Raw genomic sequence first — 22082 nt, 5'->3', positions numbered from 1 at the left:
ATCTATCCAAAACGGAGATGTATGGATAAACCACTTCTCCAATCATTTTGGCTCTATAACAAAGAACAAACAGCAAAAACATATACATGATCAAATACAAATCTTAGAATCAACTATTAAAGACTACCAGAACCCACTGGATTCTCCAATCAAATTGAATGAACTACAGGACAAAATACAAACCCTCCAACCCAAAAAGGCCTGTGGTGTTGATGGTATCCTACATGAAATGATCAAATATACAGACCACAAATTCCAAATGGCTATACCTAAACTTTTTTTACATCATCCTCAGCTCTAGCATTATCTTTAACAGCAGACTTGTACATTTCCTCAGCGAAAACAATGTACAGAGCAAATGGCAAATTGGCTTTTTACAAAATGATCAAAATGAACAGACCACGTATTCACCCAGCACACCCTAATTGACAAATAAACAAACCAAAACAAAGGTAAAGTCTTCTCATGCTTTGATGTCAAAAAAGTTTTAGACTCAATTTGGCACGAGGGCCTGCTATACAAATTGATGGAAAATGGTGTTGGGGGAAAAACATAGGACATTATAAAATCCAAACAAATTGGGTGAAATAACAGTGTGCAATCACAGCAGCAAGATGTGTGACCTGTTGCCACAAGAAAAGAGCAACCAGTGAAGAACAAACAACATTTTAAATACCACCTATTTTTATGTTTATGACATTTGAAATTTAGTTATTCTTTTGGAACTTGTGTAATGTTTACTGTGCATTTTTTATTTTTTATTTCACTTTTGTTGAGAGAGAGAGAGAGAGAGAGAGAGAGAGAGAGAGAGAGAGAGCGACTAAATTTCCTCTGTCTTAGTGTCATTAAAACACCTAAATCACTTCACGTGTTAAACTGTTGGTCATTTGCATAGTTCTAACAAATATTACTGGCTTGGTTTTGTGTAACGCACTACAAGTGCATCGCATAGCCAAATACATACAAATAAGTTGAGACACACACATTCTCTCTCCCTCTCACACACACACACTCACCAACACAAACACACACACACACACACACTCTTGGAGAGCTTGGGGTAGTATGTAGCTGGTTTGGTCTTTCAGCGAGACAGAGGCAGGGCCTTCAAAGTGATGACTGAAGGGGGTAGAGATGGAGAATGTCTGCCCTCTGTCACCCTGCTAAAGTCTGCTCTGTGTGCGTGGGAACTGAGGGGAACTGCTCTAAAGTCTGCTCTGTGTGCGTGGGAACTGAGGGGAACTGCTCTAAAGTCTGCTCTGTGTGCGTGGGAACTGAGGGGAACTGCTCTAAAGTCTGCTCTGTGTGCGTGGGAACTGAGGGGAACTGCTTTAAAGTCTGCTCTGTGTGCGTGGGAACTGAGGGGAACTGCTATAAAGTCTTTCTGCACACATTATCACAGCTGGATGTCTACCCATCAGAGACGGTTGTGCTGGCCATCAGAGTACAGCCCATGCACGCACACACACCGACAAGTAAGAGTGTGCGTGCACACACACACATACTGTACATATACACAGAAGCACACACAAACACACACTCACACGCACAGAAGCACACACAAAGACTAACAAACACAAGCAAGCACAGAGCTAAGCAGAAAATGCCAGCCTGTGAATAACAAAGAGAGAGAGAGAGAGGGAGAGAGTGTACATAATGTTTTTTTGTTTTGTTTAGGTTTCATGGTCGTGCGTCACATTCATTTTCTCTGGTAGAGCAGCTCTTTTCTTCTCTTCCCTCCTACACTCGGCAAACACGTGGCTCCTAGCATTGGGAAGGCAACAGAAACAACCGACACTCACACATACATCCACCCACCCACATACACCCACCCACACACAGCCAGAGACACGCAGCCAAAGACACACAGCCATTTTTCTCTCTCTCTCTGTCTGTACCTCTCCATGTCTGTCCCTCTCCATGTCTGTCCCTCTCCATGTCTGTCCCTCTCCCTGTCTGTCCCTCTCCCTGTCTGTCCCTCTCCCTGTCTGTCCCTCTCCATATCTGTCCCTCTCCATGTCTGTCCCTCTCCATGTCTGTCCCTCTCCCTCTCCATGTCTGTCCCTCACCCTCTACCTCTGTCCCTCTCCCTCTGTCCCTCTCCCCCTCTCCCTCTCTATGTCTGTCCCTCTCCCTCTGTCCCTCTCCCTCTCGCTCTGTCCCTCTCGCTCTGTCCCTGTCCCTCTTCCTCTGACCCTCTCTCTCTCTCTGTCCCACTGTCTCTCTCGCTATGTCTCTCTGTCTCTCTCTCTCTGTGTCCCTCTCTCTCTCTCTCTGTCCCTCTCTCTCTGTCCCTCTCTCTGTCGCTATGTCTCTCGCTATGTCTCTCTCTCTCGCTATGTCTCTCTCTCTCTCGCTATGTCTCTCTCTCTCTCGCTATTTCTTTGTTGGTGTGTGTCTTTTCCTCTTTCTCCTCTCTGATCATCTCAATTAAAGACTGTGGAAACCATTGAGCAGCAGAGTACAGATTGGTCTACCTGGTAAGGCAGTGTGAGACTCGAGGTGGTGATTTGAGGTCGGTGCAGACAGAGGCCTCTTATCTTCAGAAGTACGGTACGGGACGGGACAGGACAGGACAGAGATGACCAAGGAAAGACGATACCAAGGGACAACCTATTCACACCTGGAAAGGAGAAAGGGTGAATAAGTTTACTTAAGACTGGGACTAATATACTAGTACACAGACACACACACACACTCAAGCACTGTATCGACAGTGAAGTGTGTACATTTACAAACCGAGAGAAAGAGAGGAAGAGATAGGGGGAATGAAAGGGAGAGAGGGAGAGAAAAAAAGAGAGAGAAAGAGAACGAACAAGGTTCTAATCCAAAAGATTCCCCCTTATTGAGTGCAGTCCAGAAACCTTGTGTTTGTTTATTTCATATATTGGCAAAATGTTTATTTCCCTCCCAGAAGTTAGAAAGAAACAAACAGTAGATTAGATCATGAGCATGAATTACAGTGACTGTTTCTTCAGCCAGCCCAGTTGATCATGAGCATGAATTATAGTGACTGTTTCTTCAGCCGGCCCAGTTGATCATGAGCATGAATCACAGTGTTTCTTCAGCCGGCCCAGTTGATCATGAGCATAAATTACAGTGACTATTTCTTCCACCAGCCCAGTTGATCATGAGCATGAATTACTGGCACACCCTGATCTGTTTCACCTGTCTTTGTGCTTGTCTCCACCCACCTCCAGGTGTTGCCCATCTTCCCCATTATCCCCTGTGTATTTATACCTGTGTTCTCTGTTTGTCTGCTGCCAGTTCGTTTTGTTAATAAAAACCCTGAAAAAAAAAAACCTGCCTTCTCTGACCCTGAGACTGCCTGCCATTCTGGACCCTTTACACCCTCTCTGGATTAATGACCACTGCCTGCCTTGACCTGTCGTTTGCCTGCCCCTGTTTTGGAATTAAACTTTTGTTTCTTAGACACTGACTGCATCGGGGTCTTACCTAAAATGTGATAACTACAGTGACTGTTTCGTCAGTCACCCTAGTTCCCTGGATGGCATGTTGTGTAGTGTGGGTTGTCGTCTGGTACTGTAGTGTCTTGTTAAAACCAACCAGCTAATGTAGGGAGAGATAGACAGTAGGTAACTGATGCACACACACACACACACACACACACACACTAGGGAGAACATAAGACAGCATAAAGAACTGGAGACCGTGCATGCAGCAACACAGTACCAGTAAAGGAAACAGACACCATGTACAGTACAATAGGTGAGTGTCTGAAGTTATATCATGGATGGAAACTATAAAGAAATATGCTGTTTGTGCCTATATATACATACACCTGATATAGACTGAGACTGGATAGTGTGATCGTGTAAGTGTGATGCGTAACCTTGGCCGAAACCCGAAGACTTACGTTATCTCCCTGAGTTAAAGGCATAAGCTCAGCGGGCTAAAACAGTATTGTGGCAGGCAGTAGTCGAACCTAGTTGGTAACACCCTGTTATGTGGTTACACTCTTTCATAACAGTGCTTTGATTTAAGGTCCATAGTTACCCTTCTTACCCAGAACCCTCTCTGTCTAGCACCATGCTCTAACTTTGATTGCATCCGCGTGGCAATCAAACAAGCTTAGCATCAGTATAGAGACAAAGTAGAGTCGCAATTCAATGGCTCAGACACAAGAGGTATGTGGCAGGGTCGCGGACCAGGATGTCTTGCTCCCAGACAGACTAAATAACTTTTTTGCTCGCTTTGAGGACAATACAGTGCCACTGACACGGCCCGCAACCAAAACCTGCGGACTCTCCTTCACTGCAGCCGACGTGAGTAAAACATTTAAACGTGTTAACCCTCGCAAGGCTGCAGGCCCAGACGGCAACCCCAGCCGCGTCCTCAGAGCATGTACAGAACAGCTGGCTGGTGTGTTTACGGACATATTCAATCAATCCCTATCCCAGTCTGCTGTCCCCACATGCTTCAAGAGGGCCACCATTGTTCCTGTTCCCAAGAAAGCTAAGGTAACTGAGCTAAACGACTACCGCCCCATAGCACTCACTTCTGTCTTCATGAAGTGCTTTGAGAGACTAGTCAAGGACCATATCACCTCCACCCTACCTGACACCCTAGACCCACTCCAATTTGCTTACCGCCCCAATAGGTCCACAGACGATGCAATCGCAACCACACTGCACACTGCCCATCTGGACAAGAGGAATACCTATGTGAGAATGCTGTTCATCGACTACAGCTCAGCATTTAACACCATACTAATATACATTAATATACATACATATAATATACATATAATATACATATACATATTACCCTCCAAACTCGTCATCAAGCTCGAGGCCGTAGGTCTCGACCCCGCCCTGTGCAACTGGGTACTGGACTTCCTGATGGGCCGCCCCCAGGTGGTGTAGGTAGGTAACAACATCTCCACCCCGCTGATCCTCAACACTGGGGCCCCACAAGGGTGCGTTCTGAGCCCTCTCCTGTATTCCCTGTTCACCCACGACTGCGTGGCCATGCACCCCTCCAACTCAATCATCAAGTTTGCGGACGACACTACAGTGGTAGGCTTGATTACCAACAACGACGAGACAGCCGACAAGGAGGAGGTGAGGGCCCTCGGAGTGTGGCGTCAGGAAAATAACCTCACACTCAACGTCAACAAAACAAAGGAGATGATTGTGGACTTCAGGAAACAGCAGAGGGAGCACCCCCCTATCCACATTGACGGGATAGTAGTGGAGAGGGTAGTAAGTTTTAAGTTCCTCGGCGTACACATCACAGACAAACTGAATTGGTCCATCCACACAGACAGCGTTGTGAAGAAGGCACAGCAGCGCTCCGCCCACAACCGTAAGGCTCTCCAGAGGGTAGTGAGGTCTGCAAAACGCAAACTACCTGCCCTCCAGGACACCTACACCACCCGATGTCACAGGAAGGCCATAAAGATCATCAAGGACAACAACCACCGGAGCCACTGCTTGTTCACCCCGCTATCATCCAGAAGGCGAGGTCAGTACAGGTGCATCAATGCAGGGACCGAGAGACTGAAAAACAGCTTCTATCTCAAGCCCATCAGACTGTTATATAGCCACCACTAACATTGAGTGGCTGCTGCCAACATACTGACTCAACTTCAGCCACTTTAATAATGGAAATTGGTGGAAATTGATGGAAAAAATTTATCACTAGCCACTTTAAACAATGCCACTTAATATAATGTTTACATACCCTACATTACTCATCTGATATGTATATACTGTACTCTATATCATCTACTGCATCTTGCCGATGCCGTTCTGTACCATCACTCATTCATATATCTTTATGTACATATTCTTTATCCCTTTACACTTGTGTGTATAAGGTAGTAGTTGTGGAATTGTTAGGTCAGATTACTCGTTGGTTATTACTGCATTGTCGGAACTAGAAGCACAAGCATTTCGCGACACTCGCATTAACATCTGCTAACCATGTGTATGTGACAAATAAAATTTGATTTGATTTGAGTTCATCAATACCAATCCCATCCCCTATGAGAGACAGCCATCCTATCCTACACCAGGATCATGGTCAGCACGGGAGACTGGCCCATCCTCAGTCCCATCCACTCCCACTTCACATGGACACACACACACAAACAAACAGAGCGAGGATGGACCGGGGTCCGATCCGGTTCACAAAGACCATCAAAAGGGTTCTGGATGAGAGAGAGCCGAGCCGTAAAGTCCCGGAACTTACAGCAGGACAAAGTGGGAATGAAGTAAACGCAGAACACCAGCAACACGCATATGCACTGTGTCATACAGTCATGAACAGACTCTCAGACAGACAATATGTTCACTGATCAAACATACAGAATAAGTACACAGCTAGCTACACACAGTACATTACACAATAACCCACTCCAGGCGCTGTGGGTTCTTGGTAATGTACTAGACTCAACTCAAGCTGGTCCCTATTTCTGCTGTCTTGCCAACTCCTTTTGTCTGCTAAAGACCCCAGCAATAGCCTGCGCTCACAGAGCTTTCATGATTTCTCTCTCTCTCTCTGGTTCTGCCACGGCTCTGTTCAGGATGTCATTATGTGAGTTTCAGAGTGTGCAGCATCTAAATGAGTCTCTCTACTCTGACCACTCCGGGTGTGGCTCGGTTGTTTTCTGTGTGTTTTTGGTTTTACTATCCTTGTGGGGACCAGAAGTCCTCACAAGTATAGCCAAACAAGTAAAAGTTGGATAAGTGGGGACATTTCACCGGACCTCACAAGGGAAATTGCTATTTTAGGCTTATGGGTTAGGTTTAGAGATAGGGTTAGAATTAGGGTTAGAAGTAGGGTTAAGTTAAGAGATAGGGTTAGAATTAGAGATAGGGTTAGAATTAGGGTTAGGTTAAGAGATAGGGTTAGAATTAGGGTTAGGTTTAGAGATAGGGTTAGGTTTAGAGATAGGGTTAGAATTGGGGTTAGAAGATAAGGTTAGGTTTGGGAAAATAGGATTTTGAATGGGAATGTATTGTTAGGATAGTAAAACAAACGTGTGTGTGTGTGTTGACTCATCCCTTTAGCAGTGTATCTTGCCGTAGGAATAAGGCAGATGGTTGTTAGCATACACCCAGCATCACCCTGTGAACTGCTGTCTCACCCTCCTCTCTACTGCAGTGATCTTACATACGCTACTCTGAGGGACACACTCACACTCTGTTTGCCAGGTCTTTACATGCCAGGCGACATGTGTTTCCCTCACACACTTGTCCTCGCTTTCATCCTGAGATCATACACACGGCTTAACCCAGGGTTTCCCAATGTCAGGGTTTAAACACCCCGGGTACACATTTTGGTTTTTGCACTAGCACTACACAGCAGATTCCAGTAATCAAAGCTTGATGATGAGTTGGTTATTTGAATCAGCTGTGTAGTACTAGGGCAAAAAACGAAATGTGCACCCAGGTGGGGCCCCAGGACCTATTTAAATGTAATGAAAATGTGTCATTCAGGCTTTCATGTGAATAGCTGCCAACACGTCCTACAGTATAGTAGAAGATGCTATAGTTAATACAATGGGGACAACTAGCGTAACATCTCATGCTTGGCTGTTTTTATGTGATATAAAAGGTAACGGTAATGTAGGTACTGTTGTGTTAGTGCTCTACTGCAGTTTATGAATATAAACCAGGTTAAAAGATCATAAGGGAGTGCTTTTACAGGGCTTGCCCTTGTTGTACTGGCCACATCTCCACTGAGTCCTTTAACGTTAGCTACATGCTATTGCCAGTAGTGCCGCATCCCAGGGGGAGTAGTGTTGGTGGTGGTACTGGCCTCAATCCCCCCTATCTGAGATCTCTACTGCAGCCCTCATCCTCATTGTGGCTACTTTGTGTGATGTATTGTTGTCTCTACCGTCTTGCCCTTGTGCTGTTGTCTGTGCCTAATAATATTCGTACCATGTTTAGTGCTGTGATTTTTTATCCCAGCCCCCGTCCCCGAAGGAGGCCTTTCGCATTCTGGTAGGCTGTCATTGTGAATAATAATTTGTTCTTAATGGACTTATCAAGTTAAATAAAGGTTCAATAAAAAAAAATTAAAAATTGAAATGGTGGTGATGGTGGTTTGTAGTGCGGTTGTAACAGTTTCTGAGAAAAGGAACAACTTTTGCTCACTATTACAGTTTCTAACAAGACTCCATGAGGGGACAGTGGAAGTAGACATCCTCCTCCTTCCCTAACTTGAAGTTTATATCTACCACTGCCTTAACCTCATCCATAATTCACATAATGAACACCCACACATGCACTAACAAAAATACACACACACTGCTTATCCCCCCAGGACCCCTTCTCCCAGCAGCCACCTGTCAGGACCCCTTCTCCCAGCAGCCACCTGTCAGGACCGCTTCTCCCAGCAGTCACCTGTCAGGACCCCTTCTCCCAGCAGCCACCTGTCAGGACCCCTTCTCCCAGCAGCCACCTGTCAGGACCACTTCTCCCAGCAGCCACCTGTCAGGACCCCTTCTCCCAGCAGCCACCTGTCAGGACCCCTTCTCCCAGCAGCCACCTGTCAGGACCGCTTCTCCCAGCAGCCACCTGTCAGGACCCCTTCTCCCAGCAGCCACCTGTCAGGACCCCTTCTCCCAGCAGCCACCTGTCAGGACCCCTTCTCCTAGCAGCCACCTGTCAGGACCCCTTCTCCCAGCAGCCACCTGTCAGGACCCCTTCTCCCAGCAGCCACCTGTCAGGACCGCTTCTCCCAGCAGCCACCTGTCAGGACCGCTTCTCCCAGCAGCCACCTGTCAGGACCCCTTCTCCCAGCAGCCACCTGTCAGGACCCCTTCTCCCAGCAGCCACCTGTCAGGACCCCTTCTCCCAGCAGCCACCTGTCAGGACCGCTTCTCCCAGCAGCCACCTGTCAGGACCCCTTCTCCCAGCAGCCACCTGTCAGGACCCCTTCTCCCAGCAGCCACCTGTCAGGACCGCTTCTCCCAGCAGCCACCTGTCAGGACCGCTTCTCCCAGCAGCCACCTGTCAGGACCGCTTCTCCCAGCAGCCACCTGTCAGGACCGCTTCTCCCAGCAGCCACCTGTCAGGACCCCTTCTCCCAGCAGCCACCTGTCAGGACCCCTTCTCCCAGCAGCCACCTGTCAGGACCGCTTCTCCCAGCAGCCACCTGTCAGGACCCCTTCTCCCAGCAGCCACCTATCAGGACCCCTTCTCCCAGCAGCCACCTGTCAGGACCCCTTCTCCCAGCAGCCACCTGTCAGGACCCCTTCTCCCAGCAGCCACCTGTCAGGACCCCTTCTCCCAGCAGCCACCTGTCAGGACCGCTTCTCCCAGCAGCCACCTGTCAGGACCGCTTCTCCCAGCAGCCACCTGTCAGGACCCCTTCTCCCAGCAGCCACCTGTCAGGACCCCTTCTCCCAGCAGCCACCTGTCAGGACCCCTTCTCCCAGCAGCCACCTGTCAGGACCCCTTCTCCCAGCAGCCACCTGTCAGGACCGCTTCTCCCAGCAGCCACCTGTCAGGACCGCTTCTCCCAACAGCCACCTGTCAGGACCCCTTCTCCCAGCAGCCACCTGTCAGGACCCCTTCTCCCAGCAGCCACCTGTCAGGACCGCTTCTCCCAGCAGCCACCTGCAGGACCCCTTCTCCCAGCAGCCACCTGTCAGGACCCCTTCTCCCAGCAGCCACCTGTCAGGACCCCTTCTCCCAGCAGCCACCTGTCAGGACCCCTTCTCCCAGCAGCCACCTGTCAGGACCCCTTCTCCCAGCAGCCACCTGTCAGGACCCCTTCTCCCAGCAGCCACCTGTCAGGACCGCTTCTCCCAGCAGCCACCTGTCAGGACCGCTTCTCCCAGCAGCCACCTGTCAGGACCGCTTCTCCCAGCAGCCACCTGTCAGGACCACTTCTCCCAGCAGCCACCTGTCAGGACCCCTTCTCCCAGCAGCCACCTGTCAGGAACGCTTCTCCCAGCAGCCACCTGTCAGGACCGCTTCTCCCAGCAGCCACCTGTCAGGACCGCTTCTCCCAGCAGCCACCTGTCAGGACCGCTTCTCCCAGCAGCCACCTGTCAGGACCACTTCTCCCAGCAGCCACCTGTCAGGACCCCTTCTCCCAGCAGCCACCTGTCAGGACCGCTTCTCCCAGCAGCCACCTGTCAGGACCACTTCTCCCAGCAGCCACCTGTCAGGACCCCTTCTCCCAGCAGCCACCTGTCAGGACCGCTTCTCCCAGCAGCCACCTGTCAGGACCCCTTCTCCCAGCAGCCACCTGTCAGACCATGTAAAAAGAAGCCCGCAGGGGGGCCGAGGTTAAAGTGAACCTGCATTTTTTTTTTCAGGAAATCTCAGGGCTCATGAATTTACAATGTGGCAGAGGAGGATAGGGATCTCTCTCTCTCTGAAGAAGAAAAGACAAATTGATCTTTCTTTGCCTTTGAACTGCAGAAAGCTACTTGTTTGCACTGTCAGACTCCTTCGGATGAATCTGAAGCATGTTGCCTTAGACGACTCCAAAACCTGATTAAAAGTTTGGCTGGTGTGTTTGTTTACATAAGATATTTCATTTTAAATGAGTAGGATTTACTCTGTTTAGGTGTTCCTATATGCTTCATTTAGAATTATTAATGTAACTTTAGTATTTCTACAAACATTGGGCTACATTAATAACACTAAATTAAGCATATAGGAATACCTATTTCTTAACTGCTCAACACAGAATAGCTGCATGTGCGCACTCCCTCAAATACTTGAGAAAATATTAGTTATATTTATTCAGCTTTGTTCAATTGTATTCTTCATACTCTAAATAATTTAAAATAATGCCACGGAATTCTAAGCAAATCTTGTTTGCTAAATGAGCTAGTGTAGCACACGGCCATATGGCATAGGCAGATCAGGACAACTCAGAGTATGCTATTCTGTTCTTCTGAAATAGACTACATTTTCTTCAAATCATGCTTCTTTAGACCTAAAATAAACTAACGTCGACCTATTCTATTTTGTGCGAGAAATAAATATTCCAAACATAGTCTGGGATAGTTAAGGGATGAGATAGATCCCAAATTAATACAACCTCTAGCATCAAAAAACATTTGTTACACAATGTGGCTGACGCAAGAGATTAGTTTAAAATTTTGATGAACTATTATGCTATTTCTTCACATTATAAGCACAGCAGTGTGCACACGGCAGTAGATTATAAGCGCGAACGTTCCATTAGCGGAAAACACCATTATCAAAATGTACCACAAATACAATTATGCATGTAATGCTTTTATTATAAAGGAGGCTTTGAAAATGATCTTCCTCAAAGTTGAAACTCACACGCTGTGTATGTACGCCAGTTAGGCTCTACACCTCTTGTAAAGCGGATTAATGTGCTTCATTTTAAGAAATGATTTGGCCACTTTAGTTATGATACAAACCTTATCAAAACATATAGGCCTATGGGCTAGGCTACATGAGGTGTGCGACAATGACTAGAAAAAGTTGCTGGGCATCATTCACAAGTGATAATATATCAATCACAAGTGGCTAAAATTGTCACCCATCAGACTATTCTTGATTTAATCTAAATAATATATATGTGTGAAATTTGTTTTGATTTAGAATGGCCCATATTCATGCGCCTGTATCGATACAGGGGCAGCAGGGGAAAAATCTATGCACATAATAGGCAAAAAGCGAATGAAGGACGCTTTTCCAGTGGTTCATTTTCATGCAAACCATGTAGGCTATGCTCCTGTTGTAAATATAAGCAATGTGCTTAATGTTAGGAAAGTTGAGAAATAAATATAGCAGGCCAGGCATAGCCTATAGAAGGCTGATAGGATCCTCCTCTTTTTAATAGAGGCCATAACTCTGTTTTCTCACGCAATTGCATAGCCTATAGAGATGTTGCGTAACATTAGCTCATGGGCTCTCATGAAGTGTTTGATGTGATTTTTGATTACATTTGCATTGATGTCAGAGTGATTAGAGGGACAATAGAGTGCTGACTACCAGGCAGTTAGCAAGTTTGTTAGGCTACTAATGACCATGAGCAGCATCAGAGCTTGGAGAAGCCTAATTCCCGTGGCTAAATGGTCAAGTGGAATCTTACTGCCTTTCATGACTCGTGACCGCCGGTGTGGCGGCAATACGGTCACCGCAACAGCTCTAGTCACATGTGCCGAATACAACGGGTGTAGGCTTTACCATGGAATGCTTCCCAACGATGCAGAGTTTAAAAAATATATATAGTAAAAAGAACAATAGTAACACAAGAGGAATCAAATACACAAGAATGGAGCTATGTACAGGGAGTACCAAATCAATGTGCATGGGTATGACTAGGTAAAGTGACTAGGCATCAGGATAGAGAAGAATAAGAATAAAATAAAGAACAGAGTAGTAGCTGCATATGATGAGTGTAAAAGTGTGTGTGTGTGTATGTGTGTTAGTGTGGTGTTGGTATGCATGTGTGTTGTGTGTGTACATGTGAACGTGTGTTGGTTTTGTGTGAGTGTCAGCGTACTGTGTGTGAGTTTGTATATAATGTGTATACAGTGCCTTTAGAAAGTATTCATACCCCTTGACTTATTCCACATTTTATTGTGTTACAACCTTAATTCAACATTGATTAAATAGATTATCTTGTCATCCATCTACACAAAATACCCCATAATGACAAAGAGAAAACATGTTTTTGGTTGTATTAAAAAATGTCATACAGAGTCTCTGGTGGCACAGCTAGCACTGCGATGCAGTGCCCTAGATCACTGCGCCACCCAGGAGGCGTGCATCACTGATTTTTATAAGAATCATTCATGTGTTGAAATCCCAAATTATTTGCAAAGTCAACACAGCTCTTACACACAGCTCTGACACACACACTTATGCCACCAGGGGACTTTTCACAGTCCCCAAATCCAGAACAAACTCAAGCCTGTAATCGGACCCACAAATACTGACGCTCCAGATACTCAACTAGTCTAAAGAAGGACAGTTTTATTGCTTTTTTAATCAGATCAACAGTTTTCAGCTGTGCTAACATAATTGCAAAAGGGTTTTCTAATGATCAATTAGCCTTTTAAAATGATAAACTTGGATTAGCTAACAGAACGTGCCATTGGAACACAGGAGTGATGGTTGCTGATAATGGGCCTCTGTACGCCTGTGTAGATATTCCATAAACAAACCTGCCGTTTCCAGCTACAATAGTCATTTACAACATGAACAATGTCTACACTGTATATCTGATCAATTTGATGATATTTTAATAGACGAAAAAATTGCTTTTCTTTCAAAAAACAAGGACATTTCTAAGTGACCCCAAACTTTTGAACGGTAGTGTATATAAAATAAATATGTAGTCCGGTCCTTGAGCTGTTGTTTATTAAGGTTCTGTATTATGTCATGTTTCATGTTTTGTGTTGGACCCCAGGAAGAATAGCTGCTGCTCCTAATAAAATACAGAATACCAATAGGTGCCCTTAGCATAGGCATTGGAAACCCTACCTGGTCTTTGTGGTTGAATCTGCGTTAGAAATTCACTGCTCGACTGAGGGACCATACAGATAACTGTATGTGTGGGGTACAGAGGTAATCATTAAAAAATCTAGTTAAACACTACTATTGCACACAAAGTGAGTTCATGGAACGTATTATGTGACTTGTTAAAAGCAAATTTCTACTCCTAAACCTATTTAGGCTTGCCATAAGAAATTAGTTGAATACTTATTGACCCAAGACATTTAAGATGAATTTGTAAAAATAAAATCCTAAAACATAATTCTATTTTGACATTATATGGTATTGTTTGTAGGCCAGTGACAAAAAATCTCAATTTAATCAATATTAAATTCAGGATGTAACACAACAATATGTGGAAAAAGTCAAGGGGCATGAATACTTTTTGAAGGCACTGTATTGTACTCTTGTGAGTGTGCATAGAGTCAGTGAAAAATAGGGTCAGTGCAGAAGTCCGGCTAACCATTAATTCACTATTTAGTGTAGCAGTCTTATGGCTTGGGGGTAGAAGCTGTCTCGGAGCCTGTTGGTCTGAGAGTCCATGCTACGGTACAATTTATGGCTCCGGTACCAATCTATGACTTGGGTGGCTGGAGTTTTTAGCAATTTTTCCAGCCCTTCATCTGATACCGATTGATATAGAGGTCCTGGATGGCAGGGAGCTTGGCCCCAGTGATGCACTGGGCTGTCCACACCACCCTCTGTAGCGATTTGCAGTCGAGGGTGGTGCATTTGTCATACCAATTGGTGATGCAACCAGTTAAGATGCTGTTTGGCTGTTTCCTAAATTAACCATAGATGGAGATAGGGATTTGGACTTGTGGTTTTACTTAATTCTCCATACTGACCAATGATTATAATGGAGATTCTAATCCAACCATTAATTCATACATTGTTGTAGAAGGCTAATGTTAAATAGCTAACAATGCACATGAATGTAAGTTACCAATTTGAATCACTTAATAATTCAAAAACAAAATTGATATCAGTAAAACCAATATAACTAATTGGTAGGTCTACCATTACTTCTTACGCTCACACTTTATTTGGATAGTATAGATTTGTCATCTGTAGATGCTACAGATGGCCATACTATCAACAAACTGTTGATAAGCAACTGCTTACTACGGTGTACGGTTAGTGTTAGGTTTGGAATAAGGGTTATGGTTAAGTTTGGGTTAGGATACGGGTTAGGGTTAGACCTCGAGTTAGGGTGTTAGTAGATAGTTAGTTGAAATGTTACTGATAGTCTGCTACCTTTGTTTCTTCTATGAACTTCCATTATCCTCCCTCCTCATGAAGGAGAGAAATTATAAAGTATCTTAAAGATATGTGGATTGTCGTCTTGTGAAACAGTGGATGTAAAAAATATAGCTAGCTAAAGTATTTACTGCAAAATGTAATGTACAATTGTGTAAGCTTGCCTTGCTGATATTCGCCATGCAAGAAGCTCAAGTAAGGTAGCCAGCTCTTTTCTTGCTTATTGTGTAGTGGAGGATTACAAATACCTGTATGCCTATGGATGTGTAGCTATCTATGTAGCCGATCTGTGTATGGACCCTAAAACGTTTGGTGTAAATATTAGTTCAGAACAGTGGTTTTAATTGCTTCCACCAATTAATCATTCATCCCCAAGAAATTGAAGAAATGTACTGTTAAACACATGACTGTTTCATGTCAATATTAGCTAGCTAGCTATGAACCTCAGCTATTATAGCCGGTTTTATTGACTTCAAGACACTCTGAATGGCATCACAATGGCCATGGAGGGTGAGATCACAGTCCTCCGGAACAACAGGTGCTTTCACACAAGACTGTGTTGTACTCAAAGTGAGCATAAAAGGTATTTATACTGAACAAAAATATAAACACAACATGCTTCAATTTCTGAGTTACAGTTCATATGAGGAAATCAGTTAATTACATTTTATTCATTAGGCCCTAATTGATGGATTTCACATGACTGGGAATACCGATACGCATCTGTTGCTTACAGATTTAAAACAAATGGGCCTCACAATGGGCCTGAGGATCTTGTCAAGTTATTTCTGTGCATTCAAATTGGCATCAATAAAATGCAATTGTGTTCATTGTCCGTAGCTTATGCCTGCCCATACCAAAACCCCACCGCCACCTTGGAGCACTCTGTCAGCAAACCGCTCACCATACAAGTGGTCTACAGTTGCGAGGCCAGTTGGGTGTACTGCTAAATTCTCTAAAACGATGTTGGAGGCGGCTTAACATTCAATTCTCTGGCAACAGCTCTGGTGGACATTCCTGTAGTCAGCACGTCAATTGCACGCTTCACCCAAGACATTTGTGGCATTGTGTTGTGTGACAAAACTGCACATTTTAGAGTGGCCTTTTATTGTCCCCAGCACAAGGTGCACCTGTGTGATGATCATGCTGATTAAAGGATAAATGCTCACTAACAGGGATGTAAACTAATTTGTGCACAGCATTTTAGATAAATAAGCTTTTTTGTGCACATGGAACATTTCTGGGGTCTTTTATTTCAGCTCATGAAACACTACATGTTGCGTTTATATTTTTGTTCGGTGTAGCTCGTTTGGTAGTTCTGCATCACTAGGCATCTCACGGCTGGGTTTCCCTTTGTAATATGTTAACAACTCCAGATAAAGGCACAACCATTACAGTAGAATTACTATACATTTCTATTTCTATGGGCACAAAACTTAAGTGCAGTGCAATTTACTACCAATTCAAATGTATTAGTTATTTTTTTAATGGAAGAAAAAAAACATGGCAGATCTATAATAGTTAAGCTAGGAGAATAAATTATTATGTTTGATTACCTCAAATCATTAATCACCCTCAGCAGGCATGCCTCCCCTGGAGTAGCCTAGCTCTGTGGCTCACCCAGAGCCAGCATGGGATCATACACTAGGATCACGCTGTGGAATTATGTACTGTATTTGATGACCCAGTGTGACTTCCTCTCCCTCTACGAAGTAATCTTCACCACCAGAGGCTTGATATTATTATCCACCCACGGTGTCCATGGGATAAAGTAATTATCAACCCACCAGGCCCATGGGATGATATCATTATCAACCCACAAGGCCCATGGGATAATATCATCATCAACCCACAAGGCTCATGGGATAAAATCATTATCAAACCACAAGGCCCATGGGATAATATCATCATCAACCCACAAGGCCCATGGGATAAAATCATTATCAAACCACAAGGCCCATGGAATTATATCACCCCGTCACCAGGCCTCCAGCAAAGACCACACAGGGTAGGCCTACAGACGGTGAGCAGGTGGAGAATGGGTTTAGATGTGCATTAGGCCTAGTACATCCGTCCCATGAAGTACCAGACCAGCTAGCTAGAAGCATAGAGCAGCAACCCATGTTCCTGCTTAACTGTGTGTGGTGAGGGGGGGAGAGGGAGTGAGGCAGAGAGAGAGAAAACAAAAAAGGGGGAGGGAGAGGGAGTGAGGCAGAGAGAGAGAAAATGAAAGAGGGGGAGGGAGAGGGAGTGAGGGAGAGAGAGTTAGAAAGGGAGAGAGATGGAGAAAGATGGGGCGGGGAGATAAAGAAGGAGGGAAAAGGGGAGAGGGAGAGAGGAGGAGAAAAAGGGGGATACCAAAAGGGGCCCATTCTAGGATATTACATCATTGCTCTCCCTGCTGCAATTGCTGACAATCCCATCTCTCCTCTCCGTTTCTACAGAGTAACCGGTTGGCTACCTCTGTACACACACACACACACACACACACACACACACACACACACACACACACACACACACACACACACACACACACACACCTTGGGTTTGCCAGACAACCAGCAGGCAGCTTCAGAGGGTCTAATTGCTGTTGTGTCAATAAGGAGTGTATCTGGCATGAAGCATGCACAGACACACACACATAGTCTCTCTCTCTCACACACACTCAACACACATGCACCTAAGCATGCACACTCACATGCATGGATGCACACAGGCAGGCTGGCCCTCTCCTCTCGTCCTCTAATAAAATATTCTGTTGTTCTGATCTGGGAAAATGGGCTACTCTCTCTCTCTGCTGTGATGGGTTCTCCAATAAGAACAACAAACAAGAAACATGGCTGTTGCAGCATCTGCCTGCCTCTACTCTATGCTGCTTCAGAGAGTGGCTGGGTGACTGAAAGGAGAGAGGCTAAACAAATAGGAAAAGGTCAATCAGAAATGTCACTGCTGATTTCACTCCTCAGAGAGTGAGAGAGAGAGAGAGAGAAAGAGAGAGGGATGGATGGATGGATGGATGGATGGATGGAGGGATAGAGGGAGAGAGAGAGAGAGAGAGAGAGAGAGAGAGAGAGAGAGACAGAGATGCCTAATCGCTAATCAGCGCTCAGGCATTTAGTGTGCGATGGGAATGAAGGACATAGCAACTGAGGTGAAATGTGCCTGAATGTCAACAGCCACCAAGAACAGTTCAACATGAAGGGACGAGTTGTTACAACATATCAGCAGCCCATCAGAAGACAAAGACACTATTCACCTGCTGTTTTATCTAAACCTTGAGGGAGTTGTGTGTATTCGGTCGTCCTCCATACACCAATTAGACAAAGTCCTGGCTGCACTTGGGCTGTCAGTCCCCCTCACTGTCATTTTGGCACACAATGTCTGTCTCTAACACACACACACGCACGCACACACACACACACACACACACACACACACACACACACACACACACACACACACACACACACACACACACACACACACACACACACACACACACACACACACACACACACACACACACACACTTAAAAGGCCTTCTCAATGTCAAACACTACACTACCATACTTTCTTTGGCCACAACTAAATGATCCTCAATAATTGCCGCAAACACAAACACTGAACAGCAGTAAAGGAGCGGGTGTGAGAAAGAAATTGAAGAGAGGGTGTGAGAAAGAACATGAGCAGATAGAGAAAGATGGAGGAGAAAGGAGAGCAGCAATATGCCAGTGCTCCCTGTAGCTGTGGCAGTCTAGCAGCTAGCTCATGTAGCTCCCCTACAGAGAGAGAGAGACTCTTCATATGCCTGAGAAACAGTAACAGTGACACAGCATTTTTGCATACATAAAATACAGTGGGGAGAACAAGTATTTAATACACTGCCGATTTTGCAGGTTTTCCCACTTACAAAGCATGTAGAGGTCTGTAATTGTTATCATAGGTACACTTCAACTGTGAGAGACGGAATCTAAAACAAATCCAGAAAATCACATTGTATGATTTTTAAGTAATTCATTTGCATTTTATTGCAGGACATAAGTATTTGATAACCTACCAACCAGTAAGAATTCCAGCTCTCACAGACCTGTTAGTTTTTCTTTAAGAAGCCCTCCTGTTCTCCACTCATTACCTGTATTAACTGCACCTGTTTGAACTCTCATTGCCTGTATAAAAGACACCTGTCCACACACTCAATCAAACAGACTCCAACCTCTCCACAATGGCCAAGACCAGAGAGCTGTGTAAGGACATCAGGGATAAAATTGTAGACCTGCACAAGGCTGGGGTGGGCTACAGGACAATAGGCAAATAGCTTGGTGAGAAGGCAACAACTGTTGGCGCAATTATTAGAAAATGGAAGAAGTTCAAGATGACGGTCAATCACCCTCGGTCTGGGGCTCCATGCAAGATCTCACCTCGTGGGGCATCAATGATCATGAGTAAGGTGAGGGATCAGCCCAGAACTACACGGCAGGACCTGGTCAATGACCTGAAGAGAGCTGGGACCACAGTCTCAAAGAAAACCATTAGAAACACACTACGCCATCATGGATTAAAATCCTGCAGCTCACGCAAGGTCCCCCTGCTCAAGCCAGCGCATGTCCAGGCCCGTCTGAAGTTTGCCAATGACCATCTGGATGATCCAGAGGAGGAATGGGAGGTCATGTGGTCTGATGAGACAAAAATAGAGCTTTTTGGTCTAAACTCCACTCGCCGTGTTTGGAGGAAGAAGAAGGATGAGTACAACCCCAAGAACACCATCCCAACCGTGAAGCATGGAGGTGCAAACATCATTCTTTGGGGATGCTTTTCTGCAAAGGGGACAGGACGACTGCACCGTATTGAGGGGAGGATGGATGGGGCCATGTATCACAAGATCTTGGCCAACAACCTCCTTCCCTCAGTAAGAGCATTGAAGATGGGTCATGTCTGGGTCTTCCAGCATGACAACGACTCGAAACACACAGCCAGGGCAACTAAGGAGTGGCACCGTAAGAAGCATGTCAAGGTCCTGGAGTGGCCTAGCCAGTCTCCAGACCTGAACCCAATAGAAAATCTTTGGAGGGAGCTGAAAGTCCATATTGCCAAGCGACAGCCCCGAAACCTGAAGGATCTGGAGAAAGTCTGTATGGAGGAGTGGGCCAAAATCCCTGCTGCAGTGTGTGCAAACCTGGTCAAGAACTACAGGAAACGTATGATCTCTGTAATTGCAAACAAAGGTTTCTGTACCAAATATTAAGTTATGCTTTTCTGATGTATCAAATACTTATGTCATGCAATAAAATGCAAATTAATTACTTAAAAATCATACAATGTGATTTTCTGGATTTTTGGGGATTTTCTGGAATTCTTTTTTTAGATTCCGTCTCTCACAGTTGAAGTGTACCTATGATAAAATCATATCGCCTCCCTACCACTGAGGAAGTACAGTTCCCGCGCAGCCCAGTCAAAACTGTTCGCTGCTCTGGCCCCCCAATGGTGGAACAAACTCCCTCACGACGCCAGGACAGCGGAGTCAATCACCACCTTCCGGAGACACCTGAAACCCCACCTCTTTCAGGAATACCTAGGATAGGATAAAGTAATCCTTCTCACCCCCCCGCCCCCTTAAAAGATTTAGATGCACTATTGTAAAGTGGCTGTTCCACTGGATGTCTTAAGGTGAACGCACCAATTTGTAAGTCGCTCTGGATAAGAGCGTCTGCTAAATGACTTAAATGTAAATGTAAATGTAATAAAAAATTACAGACCTCTACATGCTTTGTAAGTAGGAAAACCTGCAAAATCGGCAGTGTATCAAATACTTGTTCTCCCCACTGTATATACAGAGAAAGTATACAGAGAGAAAGATAGAGAGCATGAGGGAGAGAAAGAGAGAGACATACCTGGTGAGAGAAGGCTGAGGAGAGGATAACAGTTTTTCTTTCAGCACGCGGAGGAGAAAAAAAATATTTCAGAGACGTTCAGAGACCTGAAGAGAGAGATATCAGAGAGAGAGACAGATATCAGAGAAGGAGCGAGAGACAGGGAGAAATAGAGAAATAGAGAGAGAGACAGAAAGAGATGCTCAACATGCTCTGCTCACACCTGCTGTGATGGTCCGGGCCTAAACCACACAAAAACAATGCTAAACACTATGGAACACAAAGCGTTTACTATCTCTTCCTGGAATATACCAGGCCTGAGGTCATCTGCTGCTGGCCTAAAGAGCAAGAACCCAGACTTCATCAAATAAATTGGAAACACAGACATTGTCATTCTACAAGAAACATGGTATAAAGGAGACGGACCCAATGGTTGCCCTCTAGGTTACAGAGAGCTGGTAGTCCCATCCACCAAACTACCAGATGTGAAGCAGAGAAGAGACTCAGGGGCAGTGGCGACCTGTCATTCAACCTGTTTTGAGGCCCACATTTTTTGTAATTTAAAAAATATAGATATATCTATATTTGTTTTAAAAAATGGGGGGGCTTGCATGTTATTTTAGCATTAATACGTGTCACTTGCAAACAATGTAAAAAATGTTTTATATATATATATAATTGAGTTAATAAATCCGCATACAACCATGGTCTCTTTTTTGTCAGGTCCAAAATGCAGGTGTTTCAGTCTTGCTCAGTGCTTTCTGTGGTGGTGAGGTGAGCCAGCAGAAAATAACATAATTGCGCCGGGATTGGCTAAGTATTCTTTCACTCATAGGGACATTGAGCAATCGCCTAGCTTCAGTACTTTCGTAATGGTAGACATCCAAAATGTTGGCCCTTTGGGTCCTACCATAGAGTTATATTTAAAGTGCCCTTCAAAGAAGGTTCAAGGTCATTGGCCACAGAAATTACATCAAATCATGTTATATGTACAGTAGCTTTGATTGGACTGATCATGTCAACATCTTACTTTTACAATTTTAGCTAGCAGTCGTCATCGTGAATCAAGTATACTGGCAAACCCTTTTTAATACTTGTCATATGAAGAGAAATAATGAAGAGAAAATATAGATAAAACGTATCGGTGCTCATCGGCCATTGTACATAATAATTACACAAGTTGGAAATTGCACATTTCAGTGGCTAACCGCAAGCAGTGGGAAAATACGTTTTGAACGGTATTCCAACTCAGAATTGTCAATCTTTTCCTTTGATGACAAAATGTGCCAACGAAGGACCACCGTGCACAACATGGTGAGTCCAAAAATATCTTATATGCTGCTGCATAAATTATGTAATATGCCAGGGAGATATGGTCAGCCATATCAGCTATGTTTTTTTAAAGGCAGTAAACGAGGCTGAATGAACTGTTTCGTTACCAGATAAGGTTCCGCTGATAGCCAGGTGTAGCGGTGGT

General features: G+C 45.0%; 1 protein-coding gene across 1 annotated transcript in view; it reads right to left on the bottom strand.

Annotated features, from left to right (window-relative positions):
* Window positions 1-20715, bottom strand: part of LOC115129663 (microtubule-associated protein 2-like) — a 147989-nt gene extending 127274 nt beyond the window's left edge. Inside the window, exons 1-2 of the mRNA XM_065018467.1 lie at window positions 20627-20715; window positions 2478-2623 (exon numbers count right to left, since the gene is read on the bottom strand). The gene's annotated coding sequence lies outside the window, so the exon portion shown is untranslated. The remainder of the gene's footprint in view (window positions 1-2477; window positions 2624-20626) is intronic.
* Window positions 20716-22082: the final 1367 nt, after the last annotated feature.

The sequence above is a fragment of the Oncorhynchus nerka genome, linkage group LG1 (genome assembly GCF_034236695.1).
Source record: "Oncorhynchus nerka isolate Pitt River linkage group LG1, Oner_Uvic_2.0, whole genome shotgun sequence".
Lineage (NCBI taxonomy): Eukaryota > Metazoa > Chordata > Actinopteri > Salmoniformes > Salmonidae > Oncorhynchus > Oncorhynchus nerka.
Note: the sequence above shows the minus strand (reverse complement) of the source record. Positions and strands in the feature narration are given on the sequence as shown.